Source organism: Protopterus annectens, chromosome 1.part1, assembly GCF_019279795.1.
Source record: "Protopterus annectens isolate FY-2018-M chromosome 1.part1, PAN1.0, whole genome shotgun sequence".
NCBI classification, from domain to species: domain Eukaryota; kingdom Metazoa; phylum Chordata; order Ceratodontiformes; family Protopteridae; genus Protopterus; species Protopterus annectens.
The window spans coordinates 635,744,638-635,772,475 of NC_056726.1; positions in this window are offsets into that span (position 1 = coordinate 635,744,638).

Consider the following 27,838-nt stretch of genomic DNA (forward strand, 5'->3'; position numbering starts at 1 on the left):
TCACTTATGAGCTCAAAACTCTCCCATCTCTCACAGACAAAGCACGGCATTCCCTGAAGTTTGATCCTACTCCTTCTACAAGACAGTGCTACACCCTCCTCAGAAACATGCACAAAGAAGCATTTAGGTATCATAAGAGCAATCATATGGAAACGCATCAATCTAATCTTTTTCACTCCCCTAGACAATTTTGGACAGAGGTCAGTTGGTTCACGGTTTGTAAAACATCTCCCAATGCTCACTCTTCCTCCTCTACCTCCTCTTTTGTCTCATCCACAGACTTTAATATTCACGTCTCCATCCACCCTCCACCAACTCATATAGTTCATCTCAACCTCTCCCGTGCCCTGTTAGACTTATACTGAAATGTTAAAAAATGTAAGTACCAAATGGATATTCTCAAGTAGACTTATTTTAGATATTACAACTGACAAAATGGATTTCTGTATTTCAGACCAGAAATGGTTTCAGCAAGCTGTATGTTGCAAGCTAGATAGGCTTCATAGTACTGCTTTGTTCTGAAACAAAGGAATACCCCTGTTTTCTTCTCTATTCCATGACAGGTGGAGCTTGTTTTGTATAACTATGTGAATGAAGTCATGAGAAAGTACAGAGTATGTGGGAAATATGCTGACCAATAGTAATTGTATATTTCTACTGTCAATCTAAGATGTTAGCTATAATTGAAAGAAATGTTCCAGGATACTTTGTCCAGGTATTTAGTGTCTTTAATTATGCCATGTTAGCTAGCGTGTGTTTGTCTAATTGTGTTGATAGCATAGCTTACATTCACTGTGAATCTAGTCAAACATAAAATATATTTTTGCTTAAACTTCTTGCAGTGTCTTAGTGGTTTTATACTAACAACATTTGGTGATAGAAATAGAAACTTTGTAACACACCCACACTTACACTCACCTCTTCTACTTTAAAAAATATCTTAACTAAAGACATTATACCACTCCTTGCAAACCTAAAACATGTTTTACCTACAGGTACAGGCACCCTCTGCCCCCTGTTCATATTCTAATGTAAGGAGTGCATTGTTACTACTCTGCTACATATCTACAGCCTTTACTTAACTAAAAACTGTATGCCTAATACATGGAAAACAGAAAAAAATCATACCCTCACCAAACAAATCCACCCCCATGCTATCCAGTGATTACTGCCCAATCTCCATCTTCCCTACCTTCGGCAAAATCTTAATGGTCTATATTTAATTCTTAAACCACATTAATCAATACTGCCTTCTCTCTCTCTCTTCCAACCCACATTGACTCCGGTCCAATTGCAGTACCTACACTGCATTTTGGACCCTCACTGATTACACCCTTTTAATTATGGACAAAGGCCTTCTTACCAGGGACATTTTTATTGACCTTACCAGAGCCTTTGACCTGTTTGACCACAAAGCCTTATTTAACCACCTTACTAATATATGTATTAGACCTGAAGTTGTTCCCTGGTACCACAATTACCTGCTCAATTGAAATTTCTCAGTAGATTTTAACAACAGTACATCAGTCACCACTCCCTTACTTAAAGGAGTCCCTCAAGGCTCCATAATGCCCTCTCTTCTTTTTTCCATGTTTATAACCTTACCCATGAGTGACATAGTTATCTTCACTCCAAACACACAACCCATCTACTTCAACATGATCTTCAAAATGATTTCCTTTTACTCGTTAACTGGTTCAGTAGCAAAAATCTATTACTTAACTAAAACAAAATCTATGCTTTTTGGCATCTCCATTAAAAAACAAAGGAACTCCAGTTTACTTTTTAATATTGACCACCTTAACAATGCCATTAAGCAGGTTAACTCATTCACATACCTAGGGGTCTGGTTAGATCCCTCACTTAACTTCCACAATCGCCTTCTCAACATCTGGAAAAAGATAAACTCAATGTTCTTCTAGGCAAACAAAATCTCCTCTTTCCTCTCCCACCCAACAAGAAATGTTAGCAAAGGGATTCTTCTAGTCCAACTTGAATGCTGACTCCCTCTTGTAGTATCTGCCTCCAAAAGAAACTCTATCACCATCCAGACAATCTCCATCTCAGTCTACCACTTCATTACCCTCTCTCAAAAGTATGAACACCACTGTCTTAAGTCTAGCCAAAGACAGCTGGTTGCCACTTCAACAGTGAGCCAATCTACTCCTTGGCTTCCAAATTTTACTTCTTTTGAAAGAAAACTCCTGTCCTTCTCTTGCATGTAGCTTGCTTATACAGGCTCTTTCATATAATCTTAGAACTTATAACCACTCAGGGCCTCTCTAGCAAGCACCTAAAATCAGACTTCATTGGTCTAATCACTTCTTTTCCACCTTTTACTCCAAACTCTGGAAGGACCTTTCCTCAAATTGTAAAGAACTTTCTAACTACTCCTTCATTCTTGCATAACTTAAGGAACATCTTACAGCCCAAGCTATTAGTAAGTGCTCTGCTTCAGGTCACATAACCTAGTCTCCCCAGATACTTTCTAAGATTTTCAGTATAGTATTTGTTCTGGAATTCCTAACATGACACTTCTCTTACTAATGTAAATATTATACATAGTAGTTTCTATTAACTACCTTCTTAAATCCATTTTGTCTATTGTATTTTATCTATTCCTTTTGGTTTTAGTGTGCTGTTTTATTGTATAGTTTTTTTTTTATACTTTCCACTTGATTTGTGTTCACACTGTAGGCTGAGACTTAAATTGATCCACTGTGATCAATGCTGTACCACAGAATGTATGTATAAATGAATAAATAAAGAGTTGCGGTAGCACACTTGTACCCAACTGGCCGCTGTTAACCACTGCTGGTTGTGCCACATACATGCTCCTGAGGAATCTACCCCTTTGTCCCACCCTAGTTATGGCATGATTTGATGGTTTGCAGACTCTATGAAGTTATGTAACATCAATAATGCTAGGGTACATGCTTCAAATGGATGTTGTATTATTTAATTATTCTCTCAGATGGCAGAGTTTACAAATCTTTGAATTATGTTGGAGACAACAACGTCAATAAGTCTCTCAAAGGGAGACCATTTGCACTGTTCTCCAGATCTGAAGGTTATTATACAAACATGCTTAACATAGGCTGTACCTTCAACATGCTGAAGGGGTCACGGATAACCATAACATAAGCTACATGTAAAGTGTAATAGACCCAGATTCAAAGAAAATTTGTTGTCTTAATTTAGGATACTGACACCCCCCCCCCACACACACACACACACACTCTCACACACACACACACACACACACACACACACACACACACACACACACACACACACACACCCACACACACCCACACACACACACACACACACACACACACACACACACACACACACACACACACACACACACACCTTTACCAAATCAAATAATCAAATTTGGGAACTTCTCAGTTATGATCAAATGGTGCATTTGAAACAGGTTTTACTGATGGCAAAGTGAAGTTTGTTTTCTGAACATGTTGCAAGTTATTTTTATTTTACTACATCTTATTTTTGCTATGGATATGCAGTATGACTTACTTGAATAGCACAATGCATTTTTAAGGTTTACAGCAAATATTCAGTTGATGTAATACAGTTTTTGAGCATTGCAGGTTACAAAAATCTTGGCACAACAAGCTGTTTGCAAGGGTGTACAGACAACTGGTTGGTAGTAACACCTATGTACATGCATATTGAGTGCACATAAAGAAGAATACAATAACAAGTCAGATAATTAGAATGCCCAGATTAACATGTGAGGATTAAGTTTTTTTTTCAGTCAAAGAGGTCGGAGTTGAAAGGTCTGTTCTTAGGAAGGGGGAGTAAAATGAACATTTATTGGAGGAGGTGATACATGAATTAGAAAGTGGTAGAAATGGAAGATACAAACCCATTGAATTGAGGGAAGACATCATAAGGACCAATGAGAATGAATTGGGTTCTTTAGCTGAAGTAAAGTAAGTAAGGGAGGCTGCTTCAGTGTGGTTACTGTTAGAATTAAAAGGGTAATAAGGGACAACTGGAAGATAGTAGTCAGTAGCCCTATAGAGGGGGAAGCACCCAAAGGTACCCCAATATTTTTTTAACATAAATCATGAAAAAGGAAGGCAATATTGTGACACGTGAATTTAAATTGTGGTTTTAGTATTTTTATATAACTTGTGTGATTGCATGAGGTCTTCATTAATCTGAAGTTAGGACAACATTGTTTGCCAATAAAGTAGATTTGGGGGAATACTGGTTGACATTTGATTGTTTACATGTTTTAGGAAGTGTATATGCATGCCTAATGACGGTAGCATTTAGCTGCTTCTGCACAAAACACTGGATTACATTTGTGCCAGTTTTTGGCTTGGACTCTTGAGTATTTCCTCTTTGTGGCTTGCTTGCATTGTGGCACAATTTGTCAAAGTTTAAGCTGCTACTCAGCAAGTCTGGTTGCCATTATGCTGAGAGTGGTCTCTCTTTCATTGCAGTTTGATTTAGTTTTCTGTACTTGTCCTGGGACACCACTGCATCTGGCCATTGCTGGATATTGCTGTGCTGTTCTCTCTGTCTCAGGAATGCTTTGGTGGACATTGTCAATTTGTTGGAAACAAGCTGATTTTGAATTATGTCCTGTTGGCTAATTTCTGACAGATTTTACACCTGGCTGAATTGGATTGGAATCTATGTACCAGACTGCTGACCTGCTGACTTGCTAACCTGGATTTACTGATCCAGAATTCCACTGGACATTCTTGAGACACAGGACTTTCTTTTGTTTTGTGGTCCACGATGGTAGGAAGTATCTGGTTTGTGTTAGGCAGATTTGTCAGTCATGGAACTTTTAATCACCTTTTTTGGAGTACCTTGGGACAGTGGCATACCTAGCCTATTTGACACCTGAAGCTGAATTTTTAACCCCCCCCTTGGAGATTTCTTTTCTAACAACTCCTCCTATATGACAATTGTTTTTAGTAATAATCAAGAAATTAAACAAAATAATGGCCAGCAAGTAGCAAACTAGAAGCATCAAATCCCCAAAAGACTCAGCCATCTACACGAAGGCTTGTCCCAAACAAATACCTAGTATCAGATTCATGGACTAAAGCTAAATGTCAAAAATGCATTATCAACTCTTTTGGAAAGTTGAGTATGACATTGAAAGTACACCTCTAAGAGGTGATCCAGTAGTTTGGGATTTGATAACGTATATGGACAGATGACCCCAAGATAGTATTCGAAACAGAGCAAGATTAAGCAAATTTAAGGACATTCTGCAAAATTAGGAATAGTTCCAACCTGGTTTTACAGAGAGAGAGAGAGAGACAGAGAGAGAGAAAGAGAGAGTAAAAATTGCAGCATACACACTAATCATTTAAAGGCAAACGATGAGCTAAGCAAAGAATATGAGAGTAACTTGCAGACCAAACATATTAAGCAAATACAAGAACATTCTGTAAAACTGGGGACAGTTTCAAATGTGTTTCATACAACATTCCAATTTATTTCACACAAACGCACAGTAGCCATTAACCCCTGACTATAAACTGAGCACCAGTCATTTCATCAACAAAACAGCTAGCCACCCCTTCCAAATAAAAAAAATAAATAAATAAATATTCCAATTTATTTTCTAAAAATGCACTCTAGCCAGCCCTTAATACCAAACTTTAAGTTATGCAGATGTAGCGGATAAATTCCCATAGCACAGTAGCCACCCCTAACCCCCCAAAAAATCAATGTCATACAAATGCAGACTAGATAGCCTATAAAATCATATGAAAAGGACAAAGCTACTACCAACCCCCTCTCAAAAAAGCGTAAATATTCAGCTTTATTCATGCAAATGCACCTTAAGGGTAGAATTGAAACCAACCAAGTAAAATGGACAAGTAACATTCATCCACAGCATAGCTGGCCAATCCTTCCCTCAAAAAAGGATAAAAATATTCCTATTTATTAACACAAATATTCACTTGCCAGCCTTAATGCTGAATTTAAGCTGAGAAAGTGAAAGGGCAAGTTACTTTAATCTACAGGCCAGCTGGCTACCCCACCCCACCAAAACAAAAAGAGAGCAGAATAGTTTGTTTGTCTTTTTGGCTTTTCCCAGTTAGGGGTTGCCATAGAAGAACTCCGGTTCACTAATGATTGGCAGTAGATTTTTATGGTGCCGAGTTGCCAGCCCGATACCCAACCTTCAGCGAAGGCACACCCATTCACACATGTCTTTTGGAGGCCACTTGACTGCTGGGAGGACATGCAGACTCCACACAGAAAGCACTCCAGCCGAGAATCGAAAAGGAGAACCGCTTGCTGTGAGGCAACAAGCTACTGTTGTACCACCGCGGCTTCAAAAAGAGAACAGAATAGTACAGTGAAAAAACCCCCCATAAATATCCAGTTTCAAAATATTCAAACAAATGCATGCACACACACACACACACACACACACACACACACACACACACACACACACACACACACACACACAGGCGCACACACACACACGCACGCACACACACGCATACACACGCACACACACATATACACACTAGCCTAGCCTTCATTCTCCCTCCCCCTCTCCAAAAATAAGAAAAAAAAATCTGGTTATATTCACATTTTAAAACAATGCTTACCTTCATCCCGTAATCAATGGTGCCCTGGCTTTGATTAATGTGATTAATCCAGTTTGCCAAGTTCAGTTAAACAAAAAAATTTCTACTACAAAAATCTCTTCTGCACTGTACTACTATGTACTACTATACATCTTGAAGGCTGCTGTTAGTTTTAAAATAACCGTGGTTCTCTTAGGTCTCGTCTGTAGTTTATTCTGAGTTTGTTCCAATCCTTTACCACTTTTTCATGTATAGAGACGCAGACGTATGCAAGAGGAAGATGCAAAGTGTTTACTTCAGTCAAATTGTGGTAAAATGGAGTTCTAGGCAGGGTAATGGGTGAGGGGGGGGGCATTCCAGTGTCCCATTACTTGGCTATATAAACAATGTTCAAACCTCTCAGTGCACATACTGTTTTCTTCTTTACTTCTACAATGATTACAGATATTTGGATTTAATTTAAAACTTATTTTAAATTTTATAGCCCAAAAACTGATAGACATTTGCTAAAAAAGTCTCACAATGAAAACAGACTTAGCTTTAACAGTAAATGTATTTGCCCTTGAAACTCACATTCGTTGAAACAGCATTAAAACCCACATTCAATGAAAATGCATCTGACCAGAGACAGATAAAGTTTATCTTTGGGCTGTTTTCACACCATAAGCCCCTTACACACATTTTTAGGACCATGCACACATGCATGTGTTCTTTGACTTCCTTAGTGTATTAAATTACATTCCTTGTATAATACAGCACCACTTGTTGGAGTGTGTTTTAAATTTGTAGTTTTAAACATTTTTCCAGTAAGCAATTAAACAAAAAGTATGACCCAATAGTGACAAATCTGCTAATTTCAGAACATTTCAACTATAAAAGGCCACTCAAACTTCTGTCATTACAGTCCAGTCAATAAGCACAATCTCTGCAGAAGTAAGTCATCTGAATAATTCCACATTAAAGAGATCTGTGACTAATGAAAATGTTGCTGTTAGCAAACATCTTTGTATTTAACTGTTTCATCTACAAATTCAATGTCTGCTGCCCTTGAAGAATAAATTGTCTATGTTACACTTAAAAAATGGTAAGTTGGTAATATTGCAATAGAGAAGGGATAGCAAACTGACAGCAGGTTCATAGTCACTACACATCTCATCCAAACAAGGACACACTTAGGATTGCATTACCCCTCCCCTTCAAAGTACAATGCAGTATACATGTTCTCAGACTGGAACCCACAGCTTCATGTATCAAGAGGCAAATATGCTGCCTGTTACACTAAGACCATTTGGTAAACTAAACAGTTGCACATTGAAAACAGACTTAGCATAAGCAGCACTAAACTCCTGTTCCCTTGAAGCTCACAATTCCCTGAAAATGCACTGAAAATTACTATTCCTTGAAAATGCACCAAAACTCAATTCCTTTAGTAGTTTTGTAGTTGGTGAAGAGGATTCAGGCTTTTGTTTGGTATAAACAAGGGACAGGGTTTGTGCCTGAGGAAAGTAACCTGCCGTCCCTAACTAGGGCATTTTACACACACACACACACACACACACACACACACACACACACACCTTCCATATAGTCCCTGTCCAGGTAGCAGCAGCGGCAAGTGTGTCTTATATTTAAATTCCGATTGCAGAATGTAGAAATGAAGTAAGCGGGGTGTGTGTGTCAATGCATGAAGGGATGTACATAAACAGAGGGCATTCTTAAAGGAGAAGGAGAACACCCTTAAAGGATCTGGCTTTGGTTTACTTTAAGCTTTTTAAAAGGCAAAAAGAAGGTTACACGTCCTAACTGTTTGCACTTGGGGCAGACCACACCCTCTGCCCCCAGATTAGTATGCCTCTGCCTAGGGATATTACATCTGGAATGCTTTTTGGCTATGCTGCTAGCTGACTGTGTATTATTAATAAAGGCATTGTATTAATTATGCTGTGTACGTTGAGTGAGTGTTTATATATAGTTACTCATCTTTTTGCATATTTTTCTTTATACTTTGTACTACATTTGCTTCATTTTGACTGTACTTAGTGCTTGGGTAATGAGAACTTTAATAAAACTAAAGCTGTATATATATATATATATATATATATATATATATATATATATATATATATATACACATATACATATATATATATATATATATATATATATATATATATATATATATATATATACACACACACACACACACACACACACACACACACACACACACACACACATATATATATATATATATATATATATATATATATATATATATATATATATATATGGGTGTGTGTTCTCTGATGGTAGCAGTGATAGAATTCCAGATTTTGGAGACATAATTTGAGTGCGAAGACAGAGCAGCAGAGTTGTGAATTTTAGTTATGGCTAATAAGGACTAGTCAGTGGAGTGTATTGATCTTTGATCATGCAGGAATGTAAAATTACAGTAAGGCCTGGAGTGCAGTACAGTTCTGAAGTTTGTAGATTGTATTATGAGCAGCTGCTAATTGTATGACAGAGAAATAATGTGGAAGATCTAGCCTTACCTATCTGTTCATAGGCTTGGCAGTGGTGAGATTTAGCAGTTTGTTTTGTGCTGACTTTAGCTATCTTGTTATTGCATTGTTCAATTTTTGTTCGACGAGATTGCTGAAGGTTGGTGTTGTTGGGGCAGCATAAGAGATGTTCTGAGTTTTTTTGGAATTGCTAATTAAAAGCTTTTTTCTATTATACAGGAGCCAATTTATCTTTGGATTTTTTCAATAGCTTGTTGTATTTGAATATCAAACTTCAGGTTCTTATCTATAATGACACCAAGTAGCTTTATGTGGGACACACGTTCGATAGGGGTATTGTTTGATGAGGTAATGGAGAAGTTACTTTTTGTATAGGACACAGATTTTGGTGTGAAAAGCAATAAGATGGTTTTCTTTGCATTCAGCAGGAGGATGAATAACTGAGCCATGTTTCTATAGAAGAAAAAGCTTTTTGGCTCTTTTTCTGAAGTTCTTGGAGAGAATTAGCTGTGGTTATAAGTCAAATATCATCAGTATACTAAATGACCGTTGCATAATTAGTAATAGAGTAAAGGTCCTTAGTAAAAATGTTAAGGAGTATAGGTCGCAAGACTGAGCCTTGTGGCACTCTGAGATTGGCAAGGATGATGACTGATCTTTCATTTTACTGCGTGCAGCCTGTTAGAAATGCAGTTATGGAACCAAGAGATTGAGGGGTTGTCAAGGCCTAATGAGGCTAGTCTATGGAGAAGAATCTGATGGGATACAACTTCAAGTGCCTTAGATAATCAAGGAATAGAGGAAGTAACCTTTCCAGTTATTCCCGGAAGGTTGATATAATGGGTGAAATTAAGGAAAGCAGTGGTAGTGATATGGTGTGGCCTGAATCTGTGCTTGGCATAGGAGAGGAGGATGTTACCTACTAAGTATTTGAGAAGCTGAGACTGTATACACTTTTTTTAAGAATTTTTGATAATGGAGAAAAAAATGGCAACAGGGCAGTAATTGCAGAATTCAATGGAGTCTCCCCCTTTGTATAAGGTAATAATTACAGACTTTTTCCAGGCAGCATCAAATCAAGTGTAGTGGGTTTTTAGCTTATGAAGTGGATTTAGATAGTGGAGATGGGAACTGTATTGATATGGAAGACAGGAGTTTTACAGGATAGCTCTGTTGGGATGGAGAGGGGGATAAGTGGATGGTTGTTCATGACAGAGGTGACTGAATGAATGAAGTGTGAGCTGAGTTGGTTAGAAAAAGGTTCAGTATCACTGGTGAATCTAGGACTGAGGTGTAATTTATTTTATCAGATCTGATTGATTTTTTGCTGCAGTTGTGGAGCTCTCTGAAGTTCTCAATAGTGGTCTCTGTTATGAAGCCAAAATTTCCAGGCTTTGTCTGTGGCTGTCAAGTTGCTTAGTAATTTTTTGTAAGCCAAAGGGTGGGGTTGAATTTGACTCTTTTGTACCTGGTTAGGGCTGACTGGTTTAATATATTGAGAAAGGTGACATTAAAATACACAACTGCTTCATCAGAAGTGATATTTTTTAGTAGATGTCAATTTTAATTGTTCAGTATTTACAAAGGTTCATAGGACGATACTAGGCTATTGGCCTGGAGGCCCTTATAAGCCTAGCCAAGAATTTCAGCCATATTCCCACAAAGTCAGCACCTGTTTTCCCTTCCAGCAGGGACACAGGTGGGATCCCAGGGGTATATTTTCTGTTTTGCAACCAGTCGTCAAGGTTCCTCTTAAAGAGGGATAGTGAGGTACTCTACTTGACATGGAGAGGAAATGTATTCCACAGATGGGGGAGTCATTGGGACACAGATCTATCCCACCAACAAGTTTGATTAATGTCACAGTCCAGGTTGAGGTTTTGCATGCAGGTTGAGCAAGTGGAGTTTGACTTATGGAGATGCAGTAACTCTGTCAGGCGAGTCTGAGACGGCCTTGTATGCCAGACACAGGTCACCTCTGAGCAGTCTGTACGAGACTGAGTAGAGGGGCAGGGCTTTTAGCGTATCTGTATAGGATAGGTGTTTGAGACCCTGGATTTTCCTGATCAGGAACCTCTGTGGTCTCTCCAACTGCTGCATGTGCTTGGCAAGGTACATGCCGAAGGGGGCATTGCACTCAATAATGGGTCGGATAAGGGAGGAGAACAGGGATGTTATGACCTCCTTGTTCCTGGATGGAATACCCTTACTTATGAGGTGAGCCGTGTAGAAAGTCTTCCGTACAATGAAGGCAACGTGGTGGTCAAAGTCAGGCTGCTATCAACCTGGGTGCCCAAGTCCTTCACAACTGATTACATGCTTAGTACATTGTTATTAATGTGATAATTAGTGGGGATGCTATTTTAGCCAAAGGAGATAATGATGCATTTCTTGACATTCAGTTTGAGTCCATGCTTCTGGCACCAGTCATTAGTTTGGGTAAGGTCCTCTTGGAGGATGTTCACATCACTTCAGGAATTTATGATGGTGCCCAGCTTGCAGCCATCTGCAAACTTGGTCAGCCACAGACCACTGGTTTTGGCTTGCACCTCAGAAAAGTATATCCCAAACAGTAGAGGCCCCAAGACTGATGCTTGGGGTACACCACTTGTTACAGATCTACTACTAGAAGTAGCTTTCCATATTGTGACTGAGTGGGTTCTATCAGTGAGCCAGTTAGTGTCAAAGGCTTTGGCTAGGTCAAGGTAGGTGGTGTGTACTGTCTTCCCCTCATCCATGGCTTTGGTGACTGTTTCAAAGAAGGTGACCAAGTTTAACAGGCATGATTTGCCTTTGACAAAACCAAACTGTTTGGGGTCAAGTTGGATAAAACAACAAAGGATCTCCTAGAAGACTTGTAAGCTGAGGCGCTAGAGTTTCATTAAATTTGTGCTTTTTGAATCACTGGTCTTTTTTGTTTTATCCAATTTAGTTCGTTTGTCTGCTTTGGTGGTTTGGAGTGTGTGGCATCAAGTGTTTGGAGGCTGCCAATATCCTTGTTTATAAGGTCAATGGTAATGCATTCCATGGCCTTGCAGATCAGGATAGTTAGGCTGATGGGCCTATAATTGCCTGGGTTGGTGGACACTCCACCTTTGTGTAGAGGGATGACAGTGGCTGTCCTCCATTCTGCTGGGACAAAGTCGGTGCACAAGCTTTGGTTAAATAGGGTGGCTAGTGGTACTGAGATCTCTTGCCTGAGTTCATGTAGGACACAGCTAAGGATGTTGTTGGGTCCCACGGAGGCTGTATTTTTTGCCTTTGAGAGGGCATTAATGACCTGGTGATGAGGGAAGGGGGGCAGGTGCTGGGGATGTCCTGGTTTACTGATGTGGTGGACAAGGGAGGTGAAGTTTTCACTGAACTTGTCTGCCAGCAGGGTTAGCTATATCTATGGAATTTGTGTATGTGGTATTCTTGACCACCAATTCACTTCAGATTTGGATGTTACATTTGAGATTGTGGACATATGTGAAGAAAGCCTTGTGATTGTCCTTAGTGGATGTGGCCAATTTGGACTCGAAGTAAGCCTTAGAGGATTTCACCAGTGACCTTATTTGCTTGTTCAGACAAAGGAGAGATTGCTTCGAACTTGGCACCTGCTCCTTCTTGGTTCTGTACAACAATGTTTTTCCTTTTATTATAGAGACTGTTTATTGCTGCTGTCCACCAGACAGGTGTACTCTTCCTTGAGGAAGATGATTTGGTCCTGTCAGGTAATTCTGAGTCCATGCAGCTATATAGGTGTTCATATAGATTTCTGGAGTAGGCTTGGACATTAGTGCTTGTTCCAACTGAAGGGATGGTGGCTGTGAAACTGCTTATACCTGCTCTCAGGAGATTGTAGTCAGCTTTGGAAAAGTTTTTTTTGTTCGACTCTGGCAAGATGGGGGTCAGGGGAGATGGTGACTTCAAAAGTGATTGCTTTATGGTCGGATCTTACCAAGGAGGATGACACTGTAGGGGTGCTACAGTGGCTACTCATGTTGGTTAATACCAGGTCCAGGATATTTTCACCTCTTGTGGGGGTGTTGACCAGTTGATCCAATGCAATGGCATTGAAGAAGTCGAGGAATCTCTGAAAATTCATGTTTGAGCTAGAATTGGTTTTCCACTCTATGGTTGGGTAGTTAAAGTCACCCAGAATCAGGGTAGAGGGTTGAATGTTGATGGATTCAATAAGTCTGGATAGGTGGAGTGGGCCTCCTAAGTCATGGTTGGGGGTCTGTAGCTAGCTATGATCTGAATAGGTGTTTTGATAACAGTTAACTGCACCTGGAGTGTCTCCTGTGTGTTATACTGTTTGATCAGCCTTGAGGTGTGTATGTCTTTGATAAATATTGAAACTCCACCTCCTTTGGCTTTGTAGCCCTCCATTTGTGGTCTGAAAGTATGGTAGGACAAGTAGCCTGGTAAGAATGGGGTGGTCTGTGCAGCTTTGAACCGGGTTTCAATGACTGCACAAATGTCAACATCTTCCAGGGCAAGGAATGCTTGCAGTGAGTGCAGTTTCATGTTAAGACTCCTAGCGTTTAGCAGCATGACCTTTAAATTTTGCTTAGAAGAATGTTTCACATTAGTAATTCTGTCCTTATGACTTTGCCTAAAAACGGCACTAAGGGGAGGCAGGAGCCTTTGCCAGAAGTCTGAAGCCCAGGGGAGACAGATGAAGGCCATTTCTGGCAAAGCATTGTGGTCCGTCAGTCATGTCCTCCCAGACTGTCAGGTACTGGATCTCCTTGGAATGACACCAGAAACTAAGCCAATTGTTAAAGTCAATCATTTTCTGTTTGTATTGAGGCATCATTCTGGGTGATGGCGGGATGCTGCTTAAGGCGAGGTACATATTTGCCTGGAACTACAACAAAGATCCCTCATATGGACAGCAACTGCACGGCACTGGAAAATGAATTAAACCACAAAAATAGCCAGCATGATAGAGAAACCTGCGTTTAATACAGACCAGTTTCAGTCTCAATGACCTTTATCAATGTATTTGCCTGGAACACATATTCAGCTAGCTCAGTCGTGTCTCTATTCATATAGTCCAGAGAGGTACATCTCAAGTCATTTACACCAATATGAACTATGACACAGTCTTAACAGTAGCTGTTGTTGAGAGACTTGAGTGTGTGAGTGATATGGCAGATTCTAGCGCCTGACAAGCAACTTACTGTGACTTTCCCCTTGTCTAGCCTGGTGAGGGGCACATCTTTGTGTCTCATGATGGAGTCTCCTATGACTAGTATGTTGGGTTTGTGGCTGGACCTCAGAGGTTGTGAGACACAGGCATGTGTACTATGTGTGCTGCTTGGTGTGGTGGGTTGTAATGTGCGTGTGTGCTTTTGCTTCGGAGGTCTCTTTTGTTTCGGCACATTTTTGTTGAGAACCTCCACATATGTAGGAATGTACTGTACAGCTGTGGGTGATGTTAGAGGTGTGGTGTTTGTGCAGACAAACTTCTCAGTGCTAGATGTACTGGCTTGTTATTGAAACAGCAAGGATTCTAGGTTCTTAATGTAATTGCATCTCTCACATATTGTGTTCCTAGATGGTAGAAGAAGAGGGTTGTCCATGTACTTGAGGCAGTTGCTACACTGTCTCAGGATGCCCATACCAACCAGACTAGCCGGAGAAACCACAGGAAATTGTCTGCCCATGGTTGTCAGAATCTGTGGAAGAGAGGTCAAGGATGGTAGAGTGGGTACTATCAGAATAGAGTACCTATACGTGTGATTAGGGCTGGACAAAATCAACACAGTTGCAAGGGAGGGCATCAGTTAAACAGGAGTGCTGGTAAGGGAAAAAATGCAACTGAAATACCTCCCAATGGGTTAAAGCAGCACAGTGGCAGTGCGCAATGAGCAAACAAGTGCAACACCCTGCAAACACAGGGTTTAGATACCAGAAAAGATGGAAGAATCTAGAAGCTCGAATTACCACCCAGCCCTGCTGGTCCCTGCACTTTCAACCAATCACTCATGCTAGAGAAGGTCAGGTAGCCCTGTTACTCTCACTAACAGAGAAGACAAGCCCCTACTAGCATAAGATGGCTGCCAGAAACACAGGAAACTCAACAAGCAAAACAACCAGGCCTGGATACAGCAGACCTCTAGCCAGACTATGCTACCTGACTAGAAGACAGAAACCTCACATAAAATGCACAGGTAGAGCACTCACAAACAGAAAATACAACTCTCAGTATGAAAAAGCAGTTTACAGCTAAGTAATTCAATAAAAATGCAATTACAGTAACAAAACACTATCTAGCAATGAAAATACAGATAAAATAGTATAAAACAGTACAAAAAATGAAGTGAAACAGTAAAAAAAAGTTTTATAAACTTGCAAAATGTAGTAGATTAGTTGTATAGCACAACTATAAGTGTTAAGAAGTGCAGTTCAGTGAAATAAATCTGAAAAAAAAAACTTCTTCTGCTCTTGGAGCCTCAGGGAATTTCTGCTATGTTACAGTGATGAATCACCACTCCTCAGCCTGGTAAAAACAAGAACAGCCCCCTGCAGACACAGGGTTTAAATATCAAAAAAGATGGAAGAATTTAGAAGCTCGAATTACTGCCCAATCCTGCTAGCCCCTGCACTTTCAACCAATCACTCGTGCTAGAGAAGGTCAGGCAGCCCTGTTACTCTCACTAACAGAGAAGACGAGCCCCTACTAGCATAAGTTGGCTGCCAGAAACATAGGAAACTCAACAATCAAAATAACCAGGCCTGGATACAGCAGGCCTCTATCCAGACTATGCTACCTGACTAGAACACAGAAACCTCACAGAAAAGCACAGATAGAGTACTCACAAACAAAAAATACAACTCTCAGTATGAAAAAGTAGTTTACAGTTAAGTAATTCAATAAAAATGCAATTACAATAATGAAACACTATCTAGCAATGAAAATACAGTTAAAACAGTATAAAACTGTACAAAATGCAGTAAAACAGTAAAGAAAGCGGTGAAATTGAAGTGTATTAACCCACCATCGAGTTTGTGCAGGAATGGGCGTGCCCACAGTGATTGACATGCCGGAGGGTGGGGATTAACAACAGCAATGTGCCTTGATTGACACGCAATGCAAATGTAATGGTAAATTCATGTAAAAAACAGAGCATTTAGTAAGCACAATAATACGCTTTTTAAACAAAATACAAGTAATTCATCAAAACATCTTAATAGCAGTTGGAGACTGCAGTGTCTTGAAGAAAATAGAAACAGCTTTTATCTTTAGTGATCTCTGTTTCTCCAAGTGGTAGTAGAGTAAGTGAGGACATACAGTCAGACAGGTGTAAAGAGAAGCGGTAAAGTCTACAACCATGGAGGAGCCTTGTTTCCCCCGCTGCCCCGCAAAAAAACTTGTTTTTATATGTGCTTCTCTTTAAAATCCATTAATATTACAGTACATAATTACAAAATATGTGTACTCAGGTTAGTGTGTTTTATGCAAGATGCGGCAAGGAAATGCATTTTGTGCGTTGGGATGTTGATGAAACACAACAGACCCCTATGAGCCATTATCCATCCAGTATTTTTTGCATATGGGATCGGGGTGTTACTTCAACAGTAAGCGCTTATCCAGGTGCATCCAATCAAAAGTAAAAGTTGAATAAACTGGCAGGGCCAAAAGCCCTGAAGATACTATTTAAAGGAAAACACCATAAAGTAGCATTTTCCTTTATTTTAGAAAGTTCTCACGTCTATTTTGTCCTTTTATATTAGAATAAATAATAGCAATGAAGTAACATCTTTGTACCATGCCGTGAGCTGCCTGATTGAAGTTGTTATTAAAGGCTCCATATTTTCCCTCCTACGCATTCACTTGTGGTGTTATTGGAGATATTGAAGTGTATTAACCCACCACCGAGTTTGCACAGGAGGAAGAATATGGAGCCTTTAATAATAACTTCAAATCAGGCAGCTCACGGCACAGGTACACATGAGTGGTATGCATATCTGTCAACTCTCCCTACTTACTTCTTTCACTTCAGAAAATGCATACTTGACATTAATTGTGTCAATGTCTTGTGGATTTTACCACAATAAGCAGTTTTCTTACACTGGCTTCACAATGTAAGTGACAAAGTAAAGATCACCGCACTTCCATACCTCACCATGCCTCACTACGTACCTCTCAGCTCTCAAAAAAGGTGGTTAATTATTAGAATTACAGACTTTTTACTTTACAAAATGTATATTAAGTCAAGTCAGTCAAATAATGTTAACCCTCAGTCACTGCTATTAAACAAGCATAGGACGTTCTTGTTCTTAGAGTGGTAGTTTACTTACAATTAAGAGTTTAGATAAACTACAGAACACATTCTGACAAGTGTCAGTGTCTTGTGTTAACAGCACTAATATTTTAAAATGTGTGTAAAATAAAGTATAGTGATATAGCACGAAAAATATTTAAAAACCGCTTTAGTAATGGCGAAATATAGGTCTAAATTACCTTGTGTTTTGGTGGCATCTTTCAAACAAACGGTGATAAGCGGGGTTGTGTTTTGGTGGCATCTTTCAATCAAACGGTCATAGGCGGGGTTTGGGCGTGGCTTGCTATTGCGCATCAGGTGGGTTAATACACTTCAATATCACCAAGAAAGCTTTATAACAGTGCAACAGGTAGTAGATTAGATTTTGGATATGGACACTGGATAAGGCCTTCTGTTTCTCCTTTTTCCCTTTCAAAAAAAAATAAAAAATTTTTTTTTTTGCCTGAATCTCCTTGTGTTCTGACTGTGCTTCTCAAACATTTTGGAAATATAGAGTATATTTCAGAGCATTTATTCTAACTGTAATTGCCTTAATATTGCTACAACTCAAGTGCTCTAGGTTGCACTGCATCTAAAGTGTTTTTGTGTTTTAGCTGCTTTTCTGTATATATAGACTTCTCTGTTTCTTTAACTAAATGAGCTCTGCAAAGTTGTTTTATTGCATTCCTGCCTGTATTTCTGAGGTTTTTGCACTTTTAAAGTTTGTTTTTGCTTAGTTTAACTGGTAGGCTACATATTCAAGTGCGCTAGCCGAATTAAAGCATTTACTGTGTTTTTGTACCTAATTTCTGCTACTTTGTAAAAAAAAAAAAAAAAAAAAAATCCTTGTTTCCCGCCTTTACTGAACTAGAATAGTCCACTCTTCAGGTATTGCTGATCTCTGGGCTGTGTCATAGTTCCTGTGTTGCCCATATCCTTATTTGGATAGGAGGAGGCTTCTTTGTTCACCAGTGAGAGTGGGGAGCTCTGAGCAGCCTATCTGTCCCTTGAGGAGTGGTTCCAGCCCAGTGACCTGTAGCTTATTGTCAGTTTTGGGACATTTCCTATCTCTTTCTAACCCCCTGCTTTAAAGCCAGCTTTAGCGCGCTTTTGCGCTTGTAATTTAAAGTTTGTCCTGTTTGTTGCATTTACCTGTTGAGGCTACACACTTAAGCGTGCTAGCCTGTGTTACATATTTATTGCATTTTCCTGCTGTTTGTTGCAAAAAAGAAAAAAAACAAAAAAATTATCCTTGTTTCCCATCTTTCCTGACCTAGAGTAGTCCAAATACAGGCTTTGCTGTATTCTGGACTTTTGGAAAGTTCCTGTGTTGTCCATTTCCTTTCTTGGATAAAGGGAGACTTCTTTGTTCACCAGTGGCAGTGGGGAGCTTAGAGCAGCCTATGTATCCCTGGAGGAGTGTTCCCAGTACAAGAATCTGGTAGTCTGTTGGCCGTTTTGGGCCAATTTCTAGCTCTTTCAAGTCCCCCTGTATAAAACCCGCTTTGGCACAGTTTTTGCACTTATTACTACTAAGCCAAGCTCCTCGTGGTCCTGCAGAGTGGTGCTAGCAGCAGAGAGGCTAAAAGGGCATCTGTTAACTTGATAAAAGTGTTTTTTTTCCTGCTACTACCTGGGCTACTGTCAGATCTAGCTAAACTGCAAGTATTTCTGCTTCTTGAACTGTTTTAAACTGTTTAAAGTTGTTTTTGCACCTGCACTTTTAATGTTTGTCCTGTTTGTTGCATTTACCTGTTGAGGCTACACACTCAAGTGTTCTAGCCTGTGTTACATATTTATTGCATTTTCCTGCTGTTTGTTGCAAAAAACCCCAAAAAAACCCAAAAAAATTATCCTTGTTTCCCGTCTTTCCTGACCTAGAGTAGTCCAAATACAGGCTTTGCTGTATTCTGGACTTTTGGAAAGTTCCTGAGTTGCCCATTTCCTTTCTTGGATAAATGGAGGCTTATTTTTTCACCAGTGGCAGTGGGGAGCTTAGAGCAGCCTATCTATCCCTGGAGGAGTGTTCCCAGCACAAGAATCTGGTAGTCTATTGGCCGTTTTGGGCCAATTTCGAGCTCTTTCAAGTCCCCCTGTATAAAACCCACTTTGGCGTGGCTTTGCGTGATTTTGCGCATAGCGCAGCATCGGGCAGCTCCGCTTAATTGGGTTTAAACCATTCTCAGCTCCACAGAGTCTGCTCTTCACCTTTTCCCTTAGAACTGATCAAGTTATCATAATAAACACCCTATTTCTACTCTAAAGCCTGGCACTTGCTCACTAAAGCAATTATTGTAAGTCAGCACTAAAAAATTAAAAGCACTACACCCTCACAAACTCCCCTTGAGTACCTTGTTCCCCATTGGCCCTTTTTTTCAATTATAAAGGAATTCCCAATATTATTCTAGCATGTCCAAAGGTCAGTTGTCAATCTCCTCTCCGGTCCAGCTGGTGAATCTGGAAATCTTGAGGCAATGTTACAACTGCCTCATGTACACAGACAACCCTCTCCTCCTCCCAACAAATTCCAACACATGTGAGAGATGCAACCATATAGCTAAACTGGAGGCTAAGCTCTCTCAACTCAGTACTGGTGTAACCAGTCAGGAGGAGAAGGAAACCACACTCACTACAATTCCAGTCTCACATAGACCTACCACGGCAGCAAACCAAACACATAAACACACAAAAACATATTCGGAGGCTCTAAATAAAAATCCGCCTAAGGAGCAGAGACCTCCAAAGCAGACACCCAAGCAACCGCTACCCCAAAACAAAACACATGCAACACATAGCTCACAAAGCCAGTGTGCCGAACAGTCATAGCCCTTAAGGCTAAACAACACACCTGATACACGTGTAATAGGTGACTCTATCATCAGGCACACTGACATCCCACTCACCAGGATGAACAAGGAGAAGGTCATGGTGAGCTGACTGTCGGGCGCTAGGATCCGCCACATAACACAAGCACTCAGGTCACTCCAAGGCAAGTACAAATATGACTCAGTCATTGTCCATGCTGGTGTGAATGACCTGAGACGTACCTCCCTGGACTACATGAAAAGAGACATAGAGGAGCTCTCTGAGCATGTAGCCCAGGCCGGTATGACCCTGACCTTGAGTAGCATCTTACCCTCACCAAGAATGATGCCACAATATGAAGACAAGATGATCAATTTCAACAATTGGCTTAAGTATTGAGAGACAAGATGGCTGCTGTCCTGTAGGTAGTGCTGAACCACAGAGGAGCAGAATACCTTAATTATTTATACCAAATATATGTGAGAAAAAAATATTCTTCAAGTAAATTCAACCAGATCCGGTAGTAAATACTCTGCTTTACGTACCTGAGGAAAGAGAACAACCAAAACTTCAACAGAATTGCAAGATTGCAGCAGACTGGAAACGGAGGGTGTGCCACATGTGAGGACTGTGCTGATAACATCCAGGCCAGTTTGGATCTAAAATACAATACAGAATAAGATCTACTGGAATATTTCAAAGGAAGAAAAATAAAATGTCACGCGAAGCGGATTCTATGGAGAGCCAGGTTACCAAAACAAAATTTTCCTCATTAGCCTCACCTGAAAAGGATACTACTACTTCTAAAAGAGCCAGAACCAATAAACCAGGATGCTAATAGAAACACAAGCACAAATAAAAATAAATCAGAAACTTCCAGCTTAGAAGAACTAAAAATGGCACTACAACCTATTCATGAGGCTATACAAAATCTTTCCACTCAGATTAATACAGTTGGATCATCAATAGATAAAATTCTTACAAGGATGGACAAAATAGAATCCAAAATCATGGATCAGGACATTAAAATAGAAGGCATACAAAAAAAATCTGAATCCAACAAAATTTCTATCCAGGATCTTCAAAGCAAACTTCTAGATCTTGAAGCTAGATCTAGACATAACAACATAGTCATAAGGGGCATCCTGGAGAGTACTGAGCAAAACAAGCTTTTGGACAGTATAATTACAATATTCTCTCTGTTCTTAGGAAGCGACATAGATGCTAAACAAATTACTATTGAAAGAGCTCACCGGGCTCTTAGATCATCCCCAGTCTTAAATAAGCCAAGAAACATCTACGCTACAATTTTAAACTTTCAGCATGTGAATAAACTTTTACATGCTGCCATATCTAAAAAATCGGTTGAGTGGAATGGTTCGAAAATAAGCATTTCTCAAGACTTGCCACCTCAAATAAAAGTAGAAAGACAGAAGCTTGCCCCCCATTGCGCCTTTTTAATCAACAAACAAATAAAATTCCAAATGAAATATCCCAATACGCTTTATTTCTCTTTTCAAGGAAATAAGTACTCAATTAATAGTAATGATGAAGCAGCGTCAATATTTCTCAAAGTTTTCAAAACTAATCCGGAGAAAATTATTCAGAGGGCATGAATAGCGACATGAAACCAACTGCAGTCACACATCATAAATAAGGCGAGGTATGCATTTCAATCTGTCTGTTCTGTGATGAGTTCACTTACCTGCACTATTTTCGTCTTCTTCTGTTTTTTTCTTTTGGGATGGCTTTGACTCCATAAACTAATGGAATTGCTGGATCTTGAGGCCTGGTTTCCTCGTGGTCGACTGCACCATTGATAGACTACAGGTTCCATCAGTCCAGAACTGCACTTCAACCTCTACGTGCATGATGACAGGATTTCTCAGGGTGCAACGTTTTCTTAAAGATACAGCTGCGGTTTAGTGCAGGATTTAGCACGTGAGAAGAAAAGATCGAACTATTAAAGATTGAATACATTTAGGGAATAGAAGATAGCCAAATATAACAGAAGATATAATAATGTCCCTATCTCAACGCAAGCATGATTTGGATGAAATAATCCACGCATCCTTTTATTCATTTTCACCGTAAGCACTTCTGGTGAATAGTAGCTTTCACATAAACACACTGACTCTCTGAAGATGCAGTTGCTGCAGTGTTCTGGGCATACCTCCCGATATGTATTGATTGTAAGGTACTCTAAACATTTTGTTGCAGCATTATAATTAAATATTATATTAAGTTAACAACAAAATAGACAATATTCACTTAAAACTTGCTGAATATTCAGATGGACTATATTGGATTGTGGATGGAAATACTATTTCTTTTTGAGTAACGGAAACTGTATATGATGTGATTACTTTACTGAATATGAGATGAATCTAACAAGAAATAACAGTATTTCCTTTCAGTATTCCGTATAAGATTCTATACATGTTATTATACCTGTATTTGGACAATAGGGGAATGGTATTACTTTTAGGGCTGACATAAGTTGCTTCATATACTAAATATGACGATAGGAATACTGTACTGTATACATCAAAGAGCTCATTTTACATCATTCTCTAAAGTATTCAATTGTATTTATTACTGCTTGGTTGTAACTTGATTAAAGTGTAGCTGTCATTCTAAGTCTTTTTGATTAAGCACTTGGGCTTCAGACCAGTTGTTTTACATTAGGAAGGTTTGTGGCAAGCACTGTGGTGGCAGGACAGGTAGCTTTCATCCTTCTAAGTTGGGAACAGCTGATTGAGAGCCCAGTGTCCAAGTGTATTAGTTCTGGTTTAAGCACTTGGGCTTCAGGCCAGTTATTTTACATTAAGAAGGTTCGTGGTCTGCACTCTTGTGGGAGAAGAGGCTGGACTCTGCCCTTCTGAGCTGGGAATTTCTGGTTAAAGGTTTATAGTGCCTGAATATTTGAACTGTATCTTACTGAAATTGGTACACCTTGTTTGCTGTAGCATAGACTAGATCCAGGCCTGCTGAATCTAGCTTTGTTTATATGCTTGTTGTTTGTTTGCTTGTTATTTCCCTGGAACGCTAATTCCACCTAATACGCGGCTTCTCAGCGTTTTTGTGGATCACTAGTGATATCTGCATTGCTTACTGTACTTATTTCCTTGTTTCACTTGAAAGAAAGTTACTGTTTGTCATTTTTTGCATTTAGTTACTTGTAACACATTGCACTCAAGTTACCTGGCACTTGCTCACTAAAGCAATTATATAAGTCAGCACTAAAAATTAAAAGCACTACACCCTCACTCCCCACTGGCCCTTGTTTTCCATTATTAAGGAATTCCCAATATTATTCTAGCATGTCCAAAGGTCAGTTGTTAATCTCCTCTCTGGTCCAGCTGGTGAATCTGGGAATCTTGTGGCAATGTTATAACTGCCTCATGTACACAGACAACCCTCTCCTCCTCCCACATAACACAAATACTTGCGAGAGATGCAGCTATTTAGCCAAACTGGAGGCTGAGCTCTCTCAACTCAGGACTGGCAAGACCAGACAGGAGGAGAAGGCAACTACACACACCACAAAACCAGCCTCACATAATGCTACCACACCACTGAATCAAACACATAAACACACAAAGACATACTCGGAGGCTCTGAGTAAAAATGTACCTAAACAGCAGAGGCCTCCAAAGCAGACACCCAAACAACTGCTACCTCAAGACACCCCACAAGCAACACATAAACCACAAAATCTGTGTGCAAAGCAGTCACAGCCCTTAAGGCCAAATACAACACCAAACATACTTGTCATAGGTGACTCCATAGTCAGACACACTGACGTCCCACTCACCAGGCTGAACAAGGAGAGGGTCACAGTAAGCTGCCTATCGGGCGCTAGAATCCGCCACATAACACAAGCACTCGGGTCATTCCACGGCAAGTACAAATATGACACAGTCATTGTCCATGCTGGTGTGAACAACCTGAGATGCACCTCCCTGGACTACATGAAAAGAGACATAGAGGAGCTCTATGATTATGTAGCCCAGGCAGGTATGACCCTGACCCTGAGCAGCATCCTTCCTTCACCAAGAATGATGCCACAATATAGAGACAAGATGATCAGCTTTAACAATTGGCTTAATGCCTGGTGTCATTCAAAGGGGATCCAGTGTCTGTCTGCCTGGGATGACATGCTTGACAAGCCACGCTGCTTCGCAAGGGATGGCTTGCACCTGTCACCCCTGGGATTCCGGATATTGGCTAAGGCTCTTGCCACCCCCATAGTGCCTTTTTTAGGCAAGGCTCAAATTCTAAACCTACCACCCTAGAAAACAAAAATGGGAAGAAACTGAGGGTAATGCTGCTCAATGCCAGAAGTCTAAATCTCAAAATGCACGCACTCAAGGCCCTTCTCAGTATGGAGAACATCGATGTCTGTGCTGTAACTGAAACCTGGTTCAAGGCTCCTGAGAGCACCCTGGCACTATTAGGTTTTACCTCATATCATGCGTTCCGGCCCCAAACCCGGACCACACCACAAAAGGAGGGGGTGTATCCATATTCATAAAGGATACCCACACCTCCAGGTTGGTGGCAACGCACGAAGCTTCGGAAACCATCCAGGTGCAACTAACCATAGGCAAAACTGCTCTACAAATTGTAGCATGCTACAGGCCACCCTCTCAAACTCAGGAACCCCACACAGCCTTCCTGAAGACACTGGAGGGTATAAATGTATCTCCAAACACCATCATATTGGGTGACTTCAACTACCCAAATGTAGACTGGGAACATTACTCAAGCCCTAGCTTTCTAGCCCAACGGTTCCTAGAGTTCATAAATTCAAATGCCATGGAACAGCTAGTCACTGTTCCCACGAGAGGAGAAAATATACTACATCTCATTATCACAAACATGGGGACAAAATGCTCCACACCAGAAGTATATCCCTCATTGGTGAGATCTGATCATAAACTAATCTCACTGGAAATCCACATCCCGCCCCCACCCCAAACAAAAAAGACCACAGTGAAGAACTTCTCTAAAGCAAACTTCACAATACTCAAGACTGGTGTGCTATCCTTCAAGGCCCCTGAGCCAGTTGAAACCACAACCCAAGCTGCGGAAGCCCTTACAAATGCCTTCTATGATCACCTCCAGGACTGCATGGATCAGGCAATCCCAAATAAAACCAAGACTCTTTCCACAAAGGGCAAACGTCCAGTCTGGTGGACCCCAGCCATTAACAAACTTTACAATAAGGGGAGAAAGCTATTACATGATAGAACAAAATCCATAAAAGGGAAGTCACCCCTGATCATTATTAGTAAAAAAATACGAGCACTCATAAAATCAACTAAGGCCAATTTTGAAAAAAAAAAATGCCATGGATTCAAAGGACAATCATAAGGCCTTTTTCAGCTATGTTAGGAACCTGGGTGGAAACTCCCAGATATGATCAGAATTAGTCCAAAATGATACAAAAATCACTGAACCCACAGACATTGCCAACATACTGGCAGACAGGTTCAGTGCAAACTTCACTTCCCTCTCCCCCCCCTAAAGGAGAGATAACTATCCCAGCGGAGTGTAGCCTCCCAGACATCTCAAATGCGCAGGTGAAAGCTGCTCTCTCTAAAGCTAAAAACACAGCATCAATGGGACTGGATGGTGTCCTCGGCTGTGTGCTACATGAGCTAAATGAGGAATTAAACCTGCACATAAGGCAGCTGTTTAATCTCAGCCTTACCACAGGATACATGCCCAAGGAGTGGCGTACGGCAACTGTGGTCCCACTCCACAAAGGCGGTGCCTCTACGGACCCTGGTAATTACTGCCCCATAAGCTTAACAAGTCTAGTCCGCAAAGCTATGGAGAGGATCATAATGGAGCTCATAAACAAAGATATAGGGGACTTGCAGACATTGGACCCGACCCAGTTTGGCTTTGTCAAGGGCAGATCATGCCTTTTGAACTTGGTCGACTTCTTTGAAACAGTCACCAAGGCCATTGATGAGGGAAAGGCAGTCCATACAGCCTACCTTGACCTTGCAAAGGCTTTTGACACAATACCCCACTCGGGTATTGTAGAAAAACTTACCAGCTTAAATGTAAACCCATATGTCACAAGATGGGTTGCAAACTGGCTTAAGGACAGAACCCACAGGGTTAGAGTTGCTGGCGCTATGTCAGACTCCAAGCCGGTCACAAGTGGTGTCCCACAGGGCTCGGTCCTTAGCCCCCTATTGTTCAGCATCTACTTCTCAGAAGTACAGGCCAACATGGGAGGACTTTGGCTGACAAAATTTGCAGACGACTGCAAACTGGGCGCCATAGTGGAAAGTGCATCGGACATGGATATCCTTCAGAAGGGACTCATGGAAACAGATAGCTGGTGCCAGAGCCATGGCCTGAAGTTAAACGCCATAAAATGTATAGTCATACCCTTCGGGAAAAACAAGGTAACCCCAAGCTACCATATAGGTGGCAATCCACTAAGCACAGAAGAGGTTATCAGGGACCTGGGGACCCAGGTTGACAGTGGCCTTTCTTTTGACACTCACATTGCTACAGTGGTTAGAAAGACCTTCTACATTGCCCACCTGATCATGAAGGGATTCACATCCAGATCTAGTGAGGTCATTGTTCCCCTGTACTCTTCACTTATCAGACCAGTGATCGAGTACAATGCCCCATTCGGGATGTATCTCACCCGACATCTGCAGCAATTGGAGAGACCCCAAAAGTTCCTCACCAAAAGGATAAAGGGACTACAAATCTGTCATATGCTGCCAGATTGAAGAAACTCCAGCTCTAATCAGTCGCATACCGTCTGCTCAGAGGTGACATGTGCCTGACATACAAGGCCATGTCTAACCCGGAATTAATGGACATGCTCCACCTCAAAAAATCCAAATCCACCAAAACCAGTAGAGCAAGCGACTTAAACCTTAGCACGGATATAAATAGGACGTGCTGGAGGGATAGATTTATCACTCAGAGACTCCCTATGCTGTGGAATAAAATCCCGGTCCATGTGAGGCAGAGCACCTCGCTGGCTCTGTTCAAGAGAAATCTTGACCTGTGGATGGGAGATCATAGGTTTACCCCGGGAATCATCTCTGTGTCACTGCTGGACAGAGGCACAACAAACTAATGGGCACAGTATTTTTTCATATAAGAGGTGGCGTAAGCCACAAAACTTTGGGCTAGGCTTATAAATGCCTTAGGGCAGATAGCCTAGTATAAACCTATGAACCTATGAACCTAATCAGTACTGCATAACTTCCGGATGTGAAAATGTTGTGGTCTCCATTATATTGTACTCATAAGTCTCCTTTTTTTATGTAAATTTATTATGTTAATTCATGTTTAAAGAATGTTGATTTAAACATTAAGATTAGTAATAGAATTACAACTATCATAGTCCCCTCTTAAAAGTTCATAACATAACTCTAGGTGAATATTATTCTCACAATACCTTCATTTTATGCTTTGATCTGTGGATCAGGATTGAGTATTAAGGATAGTTTAGTTTTCTATGCTCTATAGGGTTAGACTTTTGAGACTGGGATACCTTTCAAAATGTGAAGTTAAGTTAGCAAAATTAAAAAAGATTTGACATTCTTTTTGCTTAACAATTGTTTCTCAAATGGACAAATGTATCCCACAC